Source organism: Hordeum vulgare, chromosome 4H (genome assembly GCF_904849725.1).
Source record: "Hordeum vulgare subsp. vulgare chromosome 4H, MorexV3_pseudomolecules_assembly, whole genome shotgun sequence".
Classification (NCBI taxonomy): Eukaryota; Viridiplantae; Streptophyta; class Magnoliopsida; order Poales; family Poaceae; genus Hordeum; species Hordeum vulgare.
In genome coordinates this window covers 399,887,184-399,905,957 of record NC_058521.1, presented here as the reverse complement: position 1 = coordinate 399,905,957, position 18,774 = coordinate 399,887,184, and positions in this window count along the sequence as shown.

Below are 18,774 nucleotides of genomic sequence, written 5' to 3'. Positions count from 1 at the left end.
CACAGGTCTACGACTCACTGTGGTGGCTATAAGATGAGCCGGCGCTAGGGTCTAAACAGTGCTCCTCCTCAATTCCCCTCTTTTTCTCCATCACCTCTGCCTCAAAAGCACTGCTTAGATCCATATCCACCACCATCGTTGAGATGACGAAAGGGAAGACAGGGAATCTTGAGCGGGCCAAGAATGGAGGTAATGCCAAGAAGTCGTCGGGTGCTCGATCTTCACTGCCGCCAGGATGGATCCAGGGGGATTTCCTCCCGTCCACTGTCAAGGAGGTGGACGTCCTGAACCTTGTCAGTGACGGGCTGATAGTAGCCGAATCATGGACGTTGTCGGAGCGGGAAGACGAGTTGGAGCCGCGTGAAGGTGAAAGAGTCCTCCTCCTCACCCACGTCGAGCGAGGTTTTTCTCTGCCTCCTCATACTTTCATTCACGGATTCTTGAAATTTTTCGGTGATCAACTCCACCATCTTCCTCCAAATGTTATCGCATACCTTGCCACATTCATAACATTGTGCGAGTATTTCTTGGGCTGTTCTGCTCCTTGGGGACTGTTCAAACATATCTTCACCGTACATTCTCAGTTGGTAAAGAAAGCCAATCCTAGGGTTAGTAGAACCAACGTAATCCAACTGTGTGGTGGCTTGAGGATCGAGAAGAGGAGTAAGAGTGTGTTCCCACAAATGACTCTTCCTCAATCCGTCTGAGGCTGGCAATCGACTTGGTTTTATTGAAAAGACTTTGACTCCCGAATATGTGAACTCGTCTTTCCCCCTTCACTTTGGAGCGACCTACTACTCCCAGAACGCTGACTGTGTTAGAGGGGGAGAAGGTCCAGGTAGGAATTTTGGTGAATGCATTAGTTGATCTGAACTGTGGCGGGTGACTGGGATGGACCTATTGGAGACATTCCTCAATCGGCGTATTCAACCTCTTCAAGCAAGTGACCATGCCATGTGGCATTATTCAGGTCCCGAGGAATCCACTTGGTCAAACCCATAGGAGGTCTCCGAAGAAACTGTGATGCAATGCCTGAGAAGCATCACTGGAGCGTGCGACAATCCGCTAGGAGCCAAACGGGTCTTGCCCTTCTCTGCTGAGAATAAGTCGCCGAATGTGGTGAGTTATGTCCTTGCCGAGTATTTTCATATCTTTGTCGAGTGATTGAATCTCCAGTCGACTAACTTTGTTGTTTTTATATCTTGCAGGAGTTGACAAATATGTACTCACCCATGCCAAATAGAGAGCAACTTGACGTTGGTGGAGAGAGTGAAGGTGGCAACACTGACAGAGATTATGCCGAGGACAACGAGGATAGCGAAGACGGCTTGGAGGAGAGTGAAGAGGAGATTCAGTCTCCTCCACGCAACGAGTCTCGATCCAAGCATCGCCAAGATCCGACGGCTACCCCAAGCAAGACCCTAGTGTCAAGCACCAGAAGTATGAAGCGTGACAGGGCCACAACAACTGAGTCGGCACAGAAGCTGCGAAACAGTCCAAACCCGACGCTCCCAAACCTCGGAAGGCTTTGCCCCGAATGAGGATCGTGGTACGAGTCGCTTCAGCATGAGTGTTTACTTCCTTTATTTTGTTGTTGTGGAATTTCATGCCTTTGATGTACGAGTGGAATTTGCTTGTCAGAGCTGCTACTTCAGTGATGTCACCTCCTGGAGATGAAGAGTATCACATGGATGTGGATGGTGCAGACGGGGTCACTTCCCAACGAGGTACGACAAATCTTCACTCTGATTTGTTATTTGAATTTAATTCGTCGACTGGATAAAAAAACATTGTTGATTGACAGCTACAAATGTCATCCACTTGGAGGACGATGAAGAATAGCAGCGGTCGACTGCTGAGTTGCCTTCATAACTTGGTGACTCGTCCTCAGCCAAAATTGGGCTTGAGATTCCATTGTCAAATGCTGCTCCGACGAGTTCAATCCTTGTGACTCCATCACCGATTGAGAAACTTCCGGCGACTTCCGTGACCTCGGTTGTAGTGCCGACTCCTCCAATGTCTGCATTCTCCCTACAACATGTCCCAGAAGATCAGACTAGAGCCGGTAAGGAAGCCATGATCCAGGTCGAGCAGATGATGTTGCGAACCAAGGATGCCTATGAGGTCAGCAAGTTGGCGTAAGATGCCAGCTTGGCGCTTCGTGCTAACGTCTGAGTAAGTGCGATTGTAAGTGCATTTCTGATTGAATTTTGTCCATCTTGACTGTACACCCACCTGGAGTTGTTTCCTTTTCGCATATACTTTTGTTTCTAGTCTAGTGGGGGCATGTTGAGTGCACCCACTGGGTGTAGTCCCCGAGACCACTGTCGAATGATGGTGATATTAGCAGGGGTCTTTGATTTTTTATAGTCGTTGACACTCGATAGAACGACCTTGCTCGAGTGATAACAAGTCTAGTGGGGGCATGCTGAGTGCACCCACTCGGTGTAGTCCCCGAGACCGCCACCGAGTGCTTGCATCAGCAGTGGTCTGATTGATACTATTTTAGATAATAGCTCTCTTTTTTTGACTCGAACAGAAAGGACCTGGTCGAGTGGTGTTGTATCTACTGGGGGCACGCTGAGTGAACCCAGTGGGTGTAGTCCCCAAGACTACTTTCGATCGTTTACAATGGCCGGTAGTCTTAAGAACTCAGACTCAGAGTCCTTTTTCAGTCCTGCAGGTTTCATGAACATAATTTCTATCAACCATGATATGATGCAGTGCAGGGGTGTGGGTTAGGGCGGCGGACCGTCAACTAGTTGACCAAACTTCTTCTTTTCAACTCGGGTGTGGGGAAGTTATTAAAGTCGACTGACCTAATTCCTTGTTGACTTGAGACTGTTTGTGAGATTGGCACTAAGTATGTCGACCTGGAGAAGGAGAAAAACCAATTGCGTCTGGATCTGGAGGCGACCAAGAATGACCTCAACCATGCACAGACCGAGCTGAAGGTCATGCAAGGTAAACTTTGTTGACCAACCATACCATCATTTCCGTCTTCTACCCTTTGAACCTAGTGTTCACACTCGAATAGGCGTGCGTAATGAGAACCGCCGACTCCAAGCGTGACTCAACAATGTTGTTTATTTAGATACCGTGAAGAAAGCGCTTGAATATCGAGACCTGGAACTCGCTAATGCTCAGAACGTGGCGAAAGAAAAAACTGCAGCTACTGAGAAAAAACTTGCTGCAGTCGGCAAGCAGGAAGAAGAGAACTCCAAAGGGAAGGAGGAACGGGCCGACTGGAGCAGGGAGCTTGAATAGATGATCAACAAGAAGAATGGCCTAGACAAATACTTGGGTGACTTTGCAAAGAAGATATTCGGCATGCTTACTCGTAAATTTCTTCCCCGAGTGAATTTCCTCCGTTTCCACCCATCGATAGTGTGGCCAATTTTTTTTTCATTTTCCCTTTGTGTAGACTTCTATTAGTACTTTGACAAGGAGAATGAAGAGATCGAGCCCAACCTGGACCCCACCAAGTCTCCTGTTGGGGATGAAGTGGCCATGAATATGTTTCGCCTTGACACTCGTCTAAAAAAAGTTCAATAATATGTGGCCCGACTGAGGTCTGCACTGGAGAGAATCGACAAGGAACTTTGGCAAGAAGACTCCCTCCACACAGAACTTGAGTCAATGATGAGCCGCCTCGACCAGATTCCCAGTCGGGTACAAGCATGGAAGAAGTGTGTCGTGCGCTGTGGAGCTGACGTGGCTCTTTCACTCATCTGAGTCAACTGCAACAAGGCTAAGGGGGGCAAACTGAAGGCGCTCCAGGTGGCTGATACGTCTCCAACGTATCTATAATTTTTGATGGTTTCATGTTATTATCTTGTCAAAGTTTGGATGTTTTGCATGCCTTTTATATATTTTCTGGGACTAACTTATTAACTCAGTGCCAAGTGTCGGTTCCTGTTTTTTCCATGTTTTTCACCCCTTTCAGAGGATATTTTGAAACAGAGTCCAAACGGAAGAAAATCCCCGAAAAGATTTTTTCCGTAACGGAAGAAGATCAGGAAGCTTGAGAGCCTAGGCACGGGAACCTCAGGGCCCCACAAGCCCCCACCCCGCGGCCAGGGGGGAGATCGCGGCCCACAGGCTTGTGGATCCCCTAGGCGCCCTCTGACATAGGGGTTGCGCCTATATATTCCCTAAAAATCCCAAAAAAAATCAAGAAATCATCGAAAGTACTTTTCCGCCGACGCAAGCTTCTGTCTCCGCAAGATCCCATCTGGGGCACGTTCTGGTGCGCTGTCGGAGGGGGGATTCGGACACGAAGGGCTTCTTCATCAACACCCTGACCTCTCCGATGATGCGTGAGTAGTTCACCATAGACCTACGGGTCCATAGCTGGTAACTAGATGGCTTCTTCTCTCTCTTGGATCTTCAATGCAAAGTTCTCCATGATCTTCATGGAGATCTATCCGATGTAATCTTCTTTTGCGGTGTGTTTGTCGAGATCCGATGAATTGTGGATTTATGATCAGATTATCTATGAATCTTATTTGAGTTTCTTCTGATCTCTCTTATGCATAATTTCATATCCTTGTAATTCTCTTCGAGTTGTGGGTTTTGTCTGGCCAACTAGATCTACGATTCTTGCAATGGGAGAAGTGCTTGGTTTTGGGTTCATACCGTGCGGTGACCTCACCCAGTGACAGAAGGGGTAGCAAGGCACGCATCGAGTTGTTGCCATCAAGGGTAAAAAGATGGGGTTTTCATCATTGGTTTGAGATTATCCCTCTACATCATGTCATCTTGCTTAAGGCGTTACTCTGTTCGTCATGAACTCAATACACTAGATGGATGCTGGATAGCGGTCGATGTGTGGAGTAATAGTAGTAGATGCAGAAAGTATCGGTCTAGTTGTCTCCGACGTGATGCCTATATGCATGATCATTGCCTTAGATATCGTCATGACTTTGCGCGGTTCTATCAATTGCTCAATAGTAATTTGTTCACCCACCGTGATATTTGCTATTTTGAGAGAAGCCTCTAGCGAACACTATGGCCCCCAGGGTCTACTCCACACCATATTTTCAGCCTTACACTTTTTACTTCGTTGCACTTTCCGGCTTCAGATCTCACTTTGCAAACAATCTTGAAGGGATTGACAACCCCTTTGAAGCGTTGGGTGCAAGCTTGTTTGTGTTTGCGCAGGTACTCTGGACTTGACGAGACCCTCCTTCTGGATCGATACCTTGGTTCTCAAACTGAGGGAAATACTTACTGCTCCTGTGCTGCATCACCCTTTCCTCTTCAATGGAAAAACCGACACAAACCAGAGAAGTAACAAGAAGAATTCCTAGGGCCAAGGAAGGACTTTTGTTGCCGTAGCAGAAGAATTTGTGGCGCCGTTGCTGAGGAGGAAGATCAAGTCAAGAACTCGTCCAAGTAGGTGTCGCAAACTCATCTCTTGCATTTACTTTGTTTGCCAGTTGCCTCTCGTTTTCCTCTCCCCCACTTCACCAATTTGCCTTTTTCGTTCGCCCTTTTTTTCGCTTGCTCTTTGTTCGCTTGTGTGCTTGCTTGCTTGCCGAAGTCACCATGAATGAAAACACCAAACTTTGTGACTTCTCGAATACTAATAATAATGATTTTATTAGTACACCGATTGCACCCACCATTAATGCGGAGTCATACGAAATCAATGCCGCTTTGCTGAATCTTGTTATGAAAGAGAAATTCTTTAGCCTTCCTAGTGAAGATGCCGCATCCCATCTCAATACCTTCATTGAGCTTTGCGATATGCAAAAGAAGAGATATGTGGATAATGACGTGATTAAATTGAAGCTTTTTCCTTTCTCTTTGCGAGATCGCGCAAAAACTTGGTTTTCTTCTTTGCCCAAAAATAGTATCGATTCTTGGGATAAGTGCAAAGATGCTTATATATCCAAGTATTTTCCGCCGGCTAAGATTATCTCTCTCCGTAATGATATCATGAATTTCAAGCAACTTGATAATGAACATGTTGCACAATCGTGGGAGAGAATGAAATTAATGATTAGAAATTGTCCCGCTCATGGCTTCAGTCTTTGGATGATTATTCAAATATTTTACGCTGGCTTGAATTTCGCTTCTAGAAATATCTTGGACTCCGCCTCAGGTGGAACGTTCATGGAAATCACGTTAAGGGAAGCCACAAAACTCCTAGACAACATCATGACAAACTACTCTCAGTGGCACACTGAAAGGTCACCTACTAGTAAGAAGGTACACGCTATAGAAGAAATTAACTCGTTGAGTGCTAAGATGGATGAGTTAATGAATTTGGTTGCTAGTAGAAGTTCTCCTTTGGATCCCAATGATATGCACTTGTCTTCTTTGATTGAGAGTAGCAAAGCTAGCTTGGACGTTAATTTTGTTGGTAGGAATAACTTTGGCAACAACAATGCTTTTAGAGGAAACTATGTTCCTGGGCCTTTTCCTAGTAACTCCTCTAATAATTTTGGCAACTCCTACAACAATACTCATGGAAATTACAATAAATTACCCTCTGATCTAGGCAGTAATATCAAAGAGTTCATCAACTCTCAAAAGATTTTCAATGCGTCCATAGAGGAAAAACTACTCAAAATTGACGATTTGGCTAAGAGCGTTGATAGAATTTCTAGTGATGTTGATGCTTTGAAAGTTAGATGTGCTCCTCCCAAAATCAACATGGATGAAACTTTTAAAGCTATGCGTGTTTCCATGATTGAGAGCCAAGAAAGAACCGCCCAAATTCGTGCTAGACATGAATGGCTTAAAAAGGCGTGTTCTCGTGATGAGAATCACGAAGATCTTAAAGTGCTTGGTGTGACTACCATTGAATCTTTGTTTTCTTGTGTCAAACCTAATGATTATGGGGCTGGATATTAATCCACTTTGGTTGAAAAGTGCCCCAATGATTCGGAGTCCATCTATCTCGATGCTAAAAGCATTGAAAGTGGAGTAGAAGACATTAAAACTTTGAGTAGTAATGAAATTACTACCGTGGATTTCAAGGAATTCGATTACGATAGTTGCTCCTTGATTGAATGCATTTCTTTGATGCAATCCATGTTAAACTCTCCACACGCTTATAGCCAAAACAAAGCCTTTACCGATCATATCGTCGAAGCTATGATAAAATATCTTGAAGAGAAACTTGAATTGGAAGTCTCTATCCCTAAAAAGCTTCATGATGAGTGGGAACCTACCATCAAAATCAAAATCATAAACTATAAATGCAATGCTTTGTGTGATTTGGGTGCTAGTGTTTCGGCAATTCCAAAGTCTCTATGTGATGTTCTAGGTTTTAATGAGATTGATGAGTGTTCTCTTAATTTTCATCTTGCTGATTCTACTGTCAAGAAACCCATGGGAAGGATCAATGATGTTCTTATTATTGCAAATAGGAACTATGTACCCGTGGATTTCATTGTGCTTGACATTGATTGCAATCCTACAGGCCCTATTATTCTTGGTAGACCTTTCCTAAGGACTATCGGTGCTATCATCGATATGAAGGAAGGGAATATTATATTTCAATTTCCTATAAGGAAGGGCAGGGAACACTTTCCTAGAAAGAAAATAAGATTTCCTTATGAATCCAGCATGAGGGCCACTTATGGTTTGAGCACCAAAGACGACGATACGTGACTCTATTGCTTTTATGCCTAAATAAGGGCGTTAAACAATAGCGCTTGTTGGGAGGCAACCCAATGAATTTATCTTTTTCTTTCTATTTTGTTGTGTCCACACCTTCACAATTCTGTTGTGATTGTGTTTTTGTGTTTCTTTTTGTGTTTGAGCCAAGAAAAACCTTTATGACTAGTCTTGGTAATAGTTGTTTGATCCTGTTGGAAAAAGAAAGAAACTTTTCGCTCACGAGATGATTTTTCATTTTTATTCAGAAAGAGGTTTTGAGTTGATTCTTTTTGCTTCCGGTTGATATGCCTTTTGCCCAGGCCGTCGTAATTTTTTAGAGTTTTGAGGTACCATAAGTATACGAAGTATACAGATTGCTATAGACTGGTCTGCTTTTGAGAAATTCTATTTTTATTGAGTTGGTTGCTTGTTTTGATAAAACTATGGTTAGTATCGGGAGTACTAGCCATGGAAAAGTTAAAATACAGTGGCCCAACACCAATATAGATAGAATTCAAGTTTGCTACAGTAACAAAAGAAGTGGTAGTTTGTTTTCTTGTGCTAATGTTATCACAAGTTTCTGTTTAAGTTTTGTGTTGTGAAGTTTTCAAGTTTTGGGTGATGTTCTCATGGACAAAGAGATAAAGAGTGGCAATAGCTCAAGCTTGGGGATGCCCAAGGCATCCCAAGCCAATTCAAGGACACGAAAAATCCTAAGCTTGGGGATGCCTCGGGAAGGCAGCCCCTCTTTCGTCTTCAATCCATCGGTAACATTACTTGGAGCTATATTTTTATTCACCACATGATATGTGTTTTTCTTGGAGAGTCTTGTATCTTAGGAGTCTTTTCCTTTTGTTGTGTCACAATCATCCTTGCTGCACACCTTTTTGAGAGAGAGAGACATGCACTCATCGTGATTTTGCTAGAATGCTCATAGTGCTTCACTTATATCTTTTGAGCTAGATACTTTTGCTCATAGTGCTTCACTTATATCTTTTGAGCTAGATACTTTTGCTCATAGTGCTTCACTTATATCTTTTGAGCTAGATACTTTTGCTCTAGTGCTTCACTTATATCTTTAGAGCACGACGGTGCGTGATTTGGTAGTTGGCTTATGCTATGAAAGTAGTCCCAAATGTGATAGGTACCCAAAGAGGATGCAAAAACCTCCATCTTCATGTGCATTGAGTAGAAAGAGAAGTTTTGATTCCTCTCAATTAGTTTTGAGACGTGGATTTGGTAATATTAAGAGCTATGTTAGTAGGATGTTGTGAATCTAGAAATACTTGTGTTAGAGTTAGTGATTCCCGTAGCATGCACGTATGGTGAACCGCTATGTTAGGAAGTCGGAACATAATTGATCTATTCAATCCTCTGTGTTGAGGTCGGGATCGTGCGATGGTTAACACCTACCAACCCGACCCCTCGGAGTATGCGTTTAGCACTCTGTTTCGAGTACTAATAAAAACTTCCGCAACAAGTATGTGAGTTCTTCATGACTAATGTGAATCCATGGTATAGATGCACTTCCACCTCCCACCATTGCTAGCCTCTCCAGTACCGCGCAATTCTCGCCGGTGCACAAACCCACCATATGCCTTCCTCAAAACAGCAACCATACCTACCTACTATGGCATTTTCATAGTCATTCCGAGATATATTGCCATGCAACTCCCACCGTTCCGTCTCATGACTTGTGCCGTCACTCTCACATTGCCATTGCATGATCGTAAGATAGCTACCGAGATGTTTCAACGTCATACGCCATGCTAGATCGTTGCACATCCCGGTACACTGTCGTAGGCATTTCCTATAGAGTCATCACCATTTTTGAGATGTGAGTAAATAAAAGTGTGATGATCATCATTATTAGAGCATTGTACCATGTGAGAAAATAAAAAAAGGGGGCAAAAATCCCAAAAACAAAAAAAATAAAAAAATAAAAAAAGAGGCCTAAGAGCCCAAATGAAAAAAGAGAAAAGAGAGAAAAAGAGAGAAGGGACAATGCTACTATCTTTTTCCACACTTGTGCTTCATAATAGCACCATGTTCTTCATGATTGAGAGCTTCTTGCTTTGTCACTACCATATGCTAGTGGGAATCTTCATTATATAACTTGGCTTGTATATTCCAATGATGGGCTTCCTCATAATTGCCCTAGGTCTTCGTGAGCAAGCAAGTTGGATCCACGCCCACTAGTTTTCCTTTTGATCTTTCACATACTTATAGCTCTAGTGCGTCTCTTGTATGGCAATCCCTACTCATTCACATTGATATCTATTAATGGGCATCTCCATAGCCTTTTGATATGCCGAGTCAATGTGACCATCTCCTCCTTTTTGTCTCACAACCACCACCACACTCTATTCCACCTATAGTGCTATATCCATGGCTCACGCTCATGTATTGCGTGATAGTTACAAATAGTTTGAGAAAGTAAGAGTGCGAAAACAATTACTTGGCCAATTCCGGGGTTGTGCATGATTTACATTAGTTGTGTGAGGATGATGAAGCATAGCCAGACTATATGATTTTGCAGGGATAACTTTCCTTGGCCTTGTTATTTTGAAAGTTCATGATTACCTTGCTAGTTTGCTTGAAGTATTATCGTTTTCATGTCAATGGAAAACTATTGTTTTGAATCTTACGGATCTGAACATTCATGTCACGTGAAAGAAGTTTCAAAGGACAACTATGCTAGGTAGCATTCCACATCAAAAATTCATTCTTTATCACTTCCCTACTCGAGGACGAGCAGGAGTTAAGCCTGGGGATGCTTGATACGTGTCCAACGTATCTATAATTTTTATGGTTTCATGCTATTATCTTGTCAAACTTTGGATGTTTTGCATGACTTTTATATATTTTCTGGGACTAACTTATTAACTCAGTGCCAAGTGCCGGTTCCTGTTTTTTCCATGTTTTTGAACCCTTTCAGAGGAGACTTTGAAACAGAGTCCAAACGGAAGAAAATACCCGAAATCATTTTTTCCGTAACAAAAGAAGATAGGGAAGCTTGAGAGCCAAGGCAGGGGAGCCTCAAGGGCCCCACAAGCCCCCACCCCGTGGCCAGGGTGGAGGTTGCGGCCCACAGGCTTGTGGGACCCCTGGGCGCCCTCTGACCTAGGGGTTGCGCCTCTATATTCCCTAAAAATCCCAAAAAAAATCAAGAGATCATCGAAAGTACTTTTCCGCCGCCACAAGCTTCTGTCTCCGCAAGATCCCATCTGGAGCATGTTCTGGTGCCCTGTCGGAGGGGGGATTCGGACACGGATGGCTTCTTCATCAACACCATGACCTCTCCGATGATGTGTGCGTAGTTCACCATAGACCTACGGGTCCATAGCTAGTAACTAGATGGCTTCTTCTCTCTCTTGGATCTTCAATGCAAAGTTCTCCATGATCTTCATGGAGATCTATCCAATGTAATCTTCTTTTGCGGTGTGTTTGTCGAGATCCGATGAATATTTGGATTTATGATCAGATTATCTATGAATCTTATTTGAGTTTATTCTGATCTCTCTTATGCATGATTTCATATCCTTGTAATTCTCTTCGAGTTGTGGGTTTTGTCTGGCCAACTAGATCTATGATTCTTGCAATGGGAGAAGTGCTTGGTTTTGGGTTCATACCGTGCGGTGACCTCACCCAGTGATAGAAGGGGTAGCGAGGCACGCATCGTGTTGTTGCCATCAAGGGTAAAAAGATGGGGTTTTCATCATTGGTTTGAGATTATCCCTCTATATCATGTCATCTTGCTTAAGGCGTTACTCTGTTCGTCATGAACTCAATACACTAGATGCATGCTGGATAGCGGTCGATGTGTGGAGTAATAGTAGTAGATGCAGAAAGTATCGGTCTACTTGTCTCGGATGTTATGTATGATCATTTCCTTAGATATCGTCATGACTTTGCGCGGTTCTATCAATTGCTCGACAGTAATTTGTTCACCCACCGTGATATTTGCTAATTTGAGAGAAGCCTCTAGTGAACACTATGGCCCCCAGGGTCTACTCCACACCATATTTTCAGCCTTACACTTTTTACTTCGTTGCACTTTCCACCTTCAGATCTCACTTTGCAAACAATCTTGAAGGGATTGACAACCCCTTCGAAGCGTTGGGTGCAAGCTTGTATGTGTTTGCCCAGGTACTCTGGACTTGAAGAGACCCTCCTTCTGCATCAATACCTTGGTTCTCAAACTGAGGGAAATACTTACTGCTCCTGTGTTGCATCACCCTTTCCTCTTCAAGGGAATAACCGACGCAAGCCAGAGAAGTAACAAGAAGAATTCCTAGCGCCAAGGAAGGACTTTTGTTGCCGTTGGAGTGGCTGATAGCAAAAAGCTTCAGTTCGAGAACTTCATGGAGACCTTCATCGATGCAGCTACCCGCATCGTTGATGGGATTGCCCTAGACACCTTCCTCAAGCCTGCGAGTCCCGATGCGCCTTGAGAAAAAACTTTGATTGCAGATTAAATTTTACTTGCCTCGGTATGCCGAGAGATGATGTAACCATTAAAACTTTGTTCTGGGCTTAAGTTCAAGTACTTTCATTTGCGTGGACAACTTTAATCCATGCTGGAAGTCTTAGTTTGTCTGCATTTGGCTTACCAATCTTTTGCTTGACTAAGCTTGTTTGGTTTCCGAATGAGCTTAATGTTAGTTACTCGGAAGAATTTTGAGCTTAGGCAAAATCTTGTTCGCAGCTAAGCCTCCGAGTGAGAGGATTTCTCTCCACTCGGAGTATTTTTTTGAACTTACACGAAAATCTTGTTCGCAGCTAAGCCCCCGAGTGAGAGGATAGCCCTACACTCAGAGTGTTTTTTAAACTTAGGCAAAATCTTGTTCGCAGCCAAGTCCGCGAGTGAGAGGATTGTCCTCCACTCAAAGTGTTTTTTAAACTTAGGCAAAGACTAGTTCGCAGCTAAGACCTCGAGTGATAGGATTGTCCTCCACTCGGAGTGTTTTAGAAACTTAGGAGAAATCTTGTTTGTTTCTAAGCCCCCGAGTTATGGAATCGCTCTCCACTCGGGGTGTTTTTAGAAACTTAGGCGGAATCTTGTTCACTGCTAAACCCCTGAGTGAGGGAATCGCTCTCCACTCGGGGTGTTTTTAGAAACTTAGGCGAAATCTTGTTCGCTTCGAAGTCCCCGAGTGAGAGGATTGTACTCCACTCGAAGTGTTTTAGAAATTTAGGTGAAATCTTCTTCGTTGCCAAGCCCCGAGTGAGGGAATTGCTCTCCACTCGGGGTGTTTTTAGAAACTTAGGCGACATATTTTTCGCCGCTAATCCCCCGAGTGATAGGATCGTTCTGCACTTGGAGTGTTTTAGAAACTTAGGCAAAATCTTGCTCGCAGCTAAGCCCCCGAGTGAGAGGATCACTCTGCACTCGGAGTGTATTTTAGAAACTTAGCTGAAATCTTGTTTGCTGCTAAGCCTCCGAGTGAGAGGATTGTTCTTCACACAGAGTATTTTACAAACTTAGGTGAAATCTTGTTCGCAGCTAAGCCCCCGAGTAAGAGGATTTCTCTGCACTCGAAGTGTTTTTAGAAACTTAGGCCTAATCTTGTTCGTTGCTAAGCCCCCGAGTGAGGGAATTGCTCTCCACTCGGGGTGTTTTTAGAAACTTAGGCAAACTCTTGTTGGCTGCTAAGCCCAGAGTGAGAGGACCGTTCTGCACTTGGAGTGTTTTAGAAACTTAGGCGAAATCTTGTTCACAGCTAAGCCCCCGAGTGAGATGATCGCTCTGCACTCGGAGTGTAATTTAGGAACTTAGGCGAAATCTTGTTCGCTCCTAAGCCTCGAAGTGAGAGGATTGCTCTGCACTCACAGTATTTTAGAAACTTAGGTGAAATCTTGTCCGCAGCTAAGCCCCCGAGTGATAGGATTGCTCTGCACTCAGAGTGTTTTTAGAAACTTAGGCGAAATCTTGTTCGCAGCTAAGCCCCCCGAGTGAGAGGATTGCGCTCCACTCGGCAAAGACTGCGGGAGTCATAAGTTTGATAAGAACATTGTCTAAAACACTCTTATTACATCAAATCACACAATCGTCAAGGGTAAAAATGTTGCAGTAAGTTTGTGTTCCACGCACGTGGTTCGTCAATTCTCTTCTTGAGGTTAAAGAGGTGGTAGGCTCTATTTTCAGCACCATGGTAATGACGAAAGGTCCTTCCCATGCGAGGGCGAGCTTATGGGGCCATTGTTGATCCCCTCAAAGCACCACATCACCTTCGTGAAATGACCAACTCTTAACATGTCTTGCATGGAAACGACGCAAATCTTGCTGGTATACTGTTGACCTAATCAAGGCCAGTTTGCACTCTTCTTCCAGAAGGTCTACACCGTACTATCGCGCCTATTCAGCTTCAGCCTCATAATAAAGCTCTACTCGGGGAGAATTGTGAAGAAGATCAATTGGCACAATGGCTTCGACTGCATAAACCAAGAAGAACGGAGTGCTCCAGTCGACCGATTGGGTGTCGTCCTCAAGCCCCACAGAACTAATGGTAGTTCAGTAACCCAAGCTCTAGCTGCATGTTCCAGATCTTTCATGAGTCGAGGCTTCAACCCTTGAAGGATAAGGCCATTTGCTCGCTGAGCTTGACTATTAGTTTGGGGATGCGCGACGGACGCGTAATCAACCCGAGTGCCTAGGGTGGAGCAAAAGTATCTGAATTCCTCCGAGTCAAAGTTACAACCATTGTGTGTGATGATACTGGGGAACTCCATATCAGAACGTTATTTCCTTTATGAACTTGATAGCAGTGCATGAATCCATCTTTTTTGTAGGTTTGGCTTCAATCCACTTGGTGAACTTGTCGACCACCACAAGCAAATGAGTGAATCCACTATTGCCCGTTCGGAGAGGACCGACCATATCCAAACCCCACACAGCAAATGGCCAGAAGAGTGGGATAGCCTTCAGGTCAGACGTGGGTTTATGTGACATATTTGAGTAAAACTCGCATCCTTCGCTGTGATCCACAATTTCCTTGGCCATTTCATTCGCGCATGGCCAGAAAAAACCAGCTCGGTATGCTTCGGCAAAAATTATCCGAGAGGACACATGATGACCACAGGTCCCCGAGTGAATTTCATCCAAAATTAGTCGACCTTCTTCCAGAGAGATGCACCGCTGAGCTACGCTGGTCACGCTTTCTCTTTAAAGTTGTCCGTCCATTATAGTAATCGTCTTGGATCTGCGAACAATCTGTCGAGCTTCAACCTCGTCTCCTGGAAGTTCATGCCTCAATATATATGCAATGTACGACACTGTCCAATCGAGCGTAATCACTAGAATCTCCATGAACAGATCCATAACTGCTGGAACATCAAACTCAGTCGGGTTGGAAGTGCTTATCGTTTGTGGGGGCCTCTTCAGTGAAGGGATCTTCTTGCGCCGAAGGAGAATGTAAGTGTTCTAGAAACACGTTGCTAGGTACAGGTTTCTGTGTAGATCCAATCTTGGCTAGGTCATCAGCTGCTTGATTCTTCACTCAGGATATATGATGGATTTCCAAACCTTCAAACTTCTTCTCAAGCTTTCTCACTACATTGCAATACGCGGTCATGGCATGGTTCCTCACATGCCATTCCTTCATCACTTGATTGGCCCCCAAATCTGAATAACCGTATACCATTGCTACCTCTTGAGCTTGCGTTAGTTTTTCTCTTGAAGAGGAAAGGGTGATGCAGCACAGTAGCAGTAAGTATTTCCCTCAGTTTGAGAACCAAGGTATCAATCGAGTAGGAGTATCAAGACAAGTCACCAATGTACTTGCACAAAAACAAACAAACTTGCACCCAACGCTATAAAGGGGTTGTCAATCCCTTCACGATTAATTGCAAGGTCAGATCTGAAGGTGGAAAGTGAAACAAAGTAAAAGTGTAGAGCTGAAAATATGATGTGAAGTAGACCCGGGGCCATAGTGTTCACTAGAAGCTTCTCTCATGATAGCAAGTATTACGGTGGGTGAACGAATTACTGTCGACCAATTGATAGAACCGCACAAAGTCATGATGATATCTAAGGCAATGATCAAACATATAGGCATCACGTCCGAGACAAGTAGACCAAGACTGTCTGCATCTACTACTATTACTCCACACATCGACCACTATGCAGCATGCATCTAGTGTATTAAGTTCATAAGAAATGGAGTAATGCCTTAAGCAAGATGACATGATGTAGAGGGATAAATTCATGCAATAGATATAAACCCCATCTTGTTACCCTTGATGGCAACAACACGACATGTGCCTCGCTAGCCCTTCTGTCACTAGGTAAGGACACTGCACGGTATGAACCCAAAACCAAGCACTTCTCCCACTGCAAGAATTATATATCAAGTTGGCCAAACGAAACCCACAACTCGAAGAGAATTACAAGGATACAAAATCATGCATATAAGAGATCAGAGGAGACTCAATAAATATTCATAGATAATCTGATCATATATCCACAATTCATCGGATCTCGACAAACACACCGCAAAAAAAGATTACATCGGATAGATCTCCATGAAGATCATGGAGAACTTTGTATTGAAGATCCAAGAGAGAGAAGATGCCATCTAGCTACTAGCTATGGACCCAAAGGTCTGTGGTGAACTACTCACGCATCATTGGAGAGGCAATGGTGTTGATGAACAAGCTCCCCGTGTCTGAATGCCCCCTCAGGCAGGGCACCAGAACGTGCCCCAGATGGTATCTTGCGGAGAGAGAAGCTTGCGGCGGCGGAAAAGTATTTTCGTGGCTCTCTCTGGTGTTTTTAGATTTTTGGAGAATTTATAGGCGGAAGAAGTAGGGCAGATGAGCCACGGGGAGCCCACAAGCCTGCTAGCCCCCCCCCCCCAGGTCGGGGCTGGTGGGCTTGTGACCTCCTCCAAGGTCCTTTGCCTTGGTTCTCAAGTTTCCTGCGTATCTTCTATTATGGAAAAAATCATTTCGCAGGATTTATTCCGTTTGGACTCTGTTTAATATTCTCCTGTGAAAAAGTTCAAAAACATGGAAAAACAGAAACTCGCACTTGGCACTGAGTTAATAGGTCAGTCCGAAAAAAGACAAAAAATATGGATACGTTGGAGACGTATCAACCATCAGGCATCGGACGCTGAGTGAGATGGCCATACGTAACCCATAGAGGAGTGCCTCATATTCAGCTTCATTATTGGAGGAATCAACTTGAATCTAGAGAACGTAGCTGAGCTTGTCACCTTTTGGAGATACCAAAACCACGCCGGCACCAGACCCGTTCAACATTTTAGAACCATCAAAGAACATCGTCCAGTGTGCAGAGTGAATTTTAGTCGGTTGTTGCTCTTCCACCCACTCGTCCATGAAATCAGCAAGTGCTTGAGACTTGATTGGCTTCTTTGCTTCAAATTTGATATCGAAGTATAGGAGGTCGATGGCCCATTTGGCCCCTCGACCAGCCGCGTCTCGGTTGTTGAGGATCTCAGACTACGGAGCATCGCTGAAGACCGAGACTGAATGATCTTGAAAGTAGTGTGCCACCTTTTTCGCTGATAAATATATGCCATGGAGGAGCTTCTGATAATGTGGGTACCTTTGCTTCGAAGGAGTGACACTTCAGAAATATAGTAGACTGGACGTTATACTTGTAAGCCTTGCCCTCTTCTTCTCGCTCGACAGTTAGAACATTGCTGCCGACTTGATTTGTAACTGTGACGTATAAGAGTACGGGTTCTTTGCTGTGCGGAGCAACAAGCACCGGCTGGGTGGAAAGCAGGGATTTTAGCTTGATAAACGCTGATTCTGCCTCGGGAGTCCACCCGAACACATCAGACTTCTTCATGAGTCGGTATAGAGGCAATGCCTTCTCACCGAGGCTTGAAATAAACCTACTCAATGTCGTCAGGAAGCCTGAGAGCCTCTGGACATCATGCACACGCTCAGGGCTTTTCATTTGAACGATGGCACCGATCTTCTCGGGGTTAACGTCGATTACCCGTTCGGAAACGAGGAAACCGAGTAATTTGCCACATGGAAGTCCAAAAGTGCACTTTGCCAGATTCAACTTGATGTCATATTTTCTCAGATGGGCGAATGTTTCCGCCAAGTCAGTCAGCAGGTCGGAAACTTTGCGGCACTTGACTACGATATCATCCATATAAGCTTCGACGTTTCGACTAATTTGATCAAGCAGGCATTTCCGAATCATACGCATGAAAGTAGCGCTAGAATTTTTCAAACCAAAAGGCATGGTGATATAGCACAAACACCCGAAAGAGGTGATGCAGGCTGTTTTTATTTCATGTGGACCAACCAGACGGATCTGATGGTAACCAGAGTATGCATGAAGAAAAGATAAACACTCACACCCCATAGTACATTCGACAATCTGATCGATGTGGGGGAGCGGAAAGTGATCTTTCGGGCAGAACTTATTGATATGCTTGAAATCGTACACATGCAGAAAGACTTGTCTTTCTTGGGGACCATGACGGCATTCGCGAGCCACTCGGAGTGGTAAACTTCGTGTATGAACTTTGCCTCCAAGAGTCGAGCCACCCCCTCGTAGATTGCTTTCTGTTTTTTAGCTGCAGACCGATGCAAATGCTCTTTGACGGGCATCGCCTTTGGATCGACCCTCAAACTGTGCTCGGCCAATTCCCTAGGCACACCCGACATGTCAGAAGGCTTCCATGCAAAGATGTCCTAGTTCTCACAAAGGAACTGGATGAGCGCGGCTTCGTATTTATTGTCGAGTGTCATTGAAATGTTGGTCGGTGCAGCATCAGGATCTGTTGGGTGAATGCTCACTTTCTTCACTTCACGTGCGGACTGAAAAGCAGACTCAGAAGCGGGTTTCTTGGAGCGCATCACGTCGGCATGATCAGTGTTCTTCTGGTATTCTTCCAACTCAACCACAACCATCTGCTCATCGGCAATATTAGAGCCTTTTTGTAAGCACTCTTCAGCTCTCTATCGATTCCCCGTGACTATGATCTCACCCTTGGGGCCAGACATCTTCAGCTTGAGATATACATAACATGGGCGGGCCATGAAACGAGCATAAGCTGGATGACCAAGGATGGCGTGATAAGCGCTCTGGAAGTCCAGAACTTCAAATGTTAGCCTTTCCTTGCAAAAATTCTTATCAGTGCCGAACACCACGTCCAACGCTATCTCACC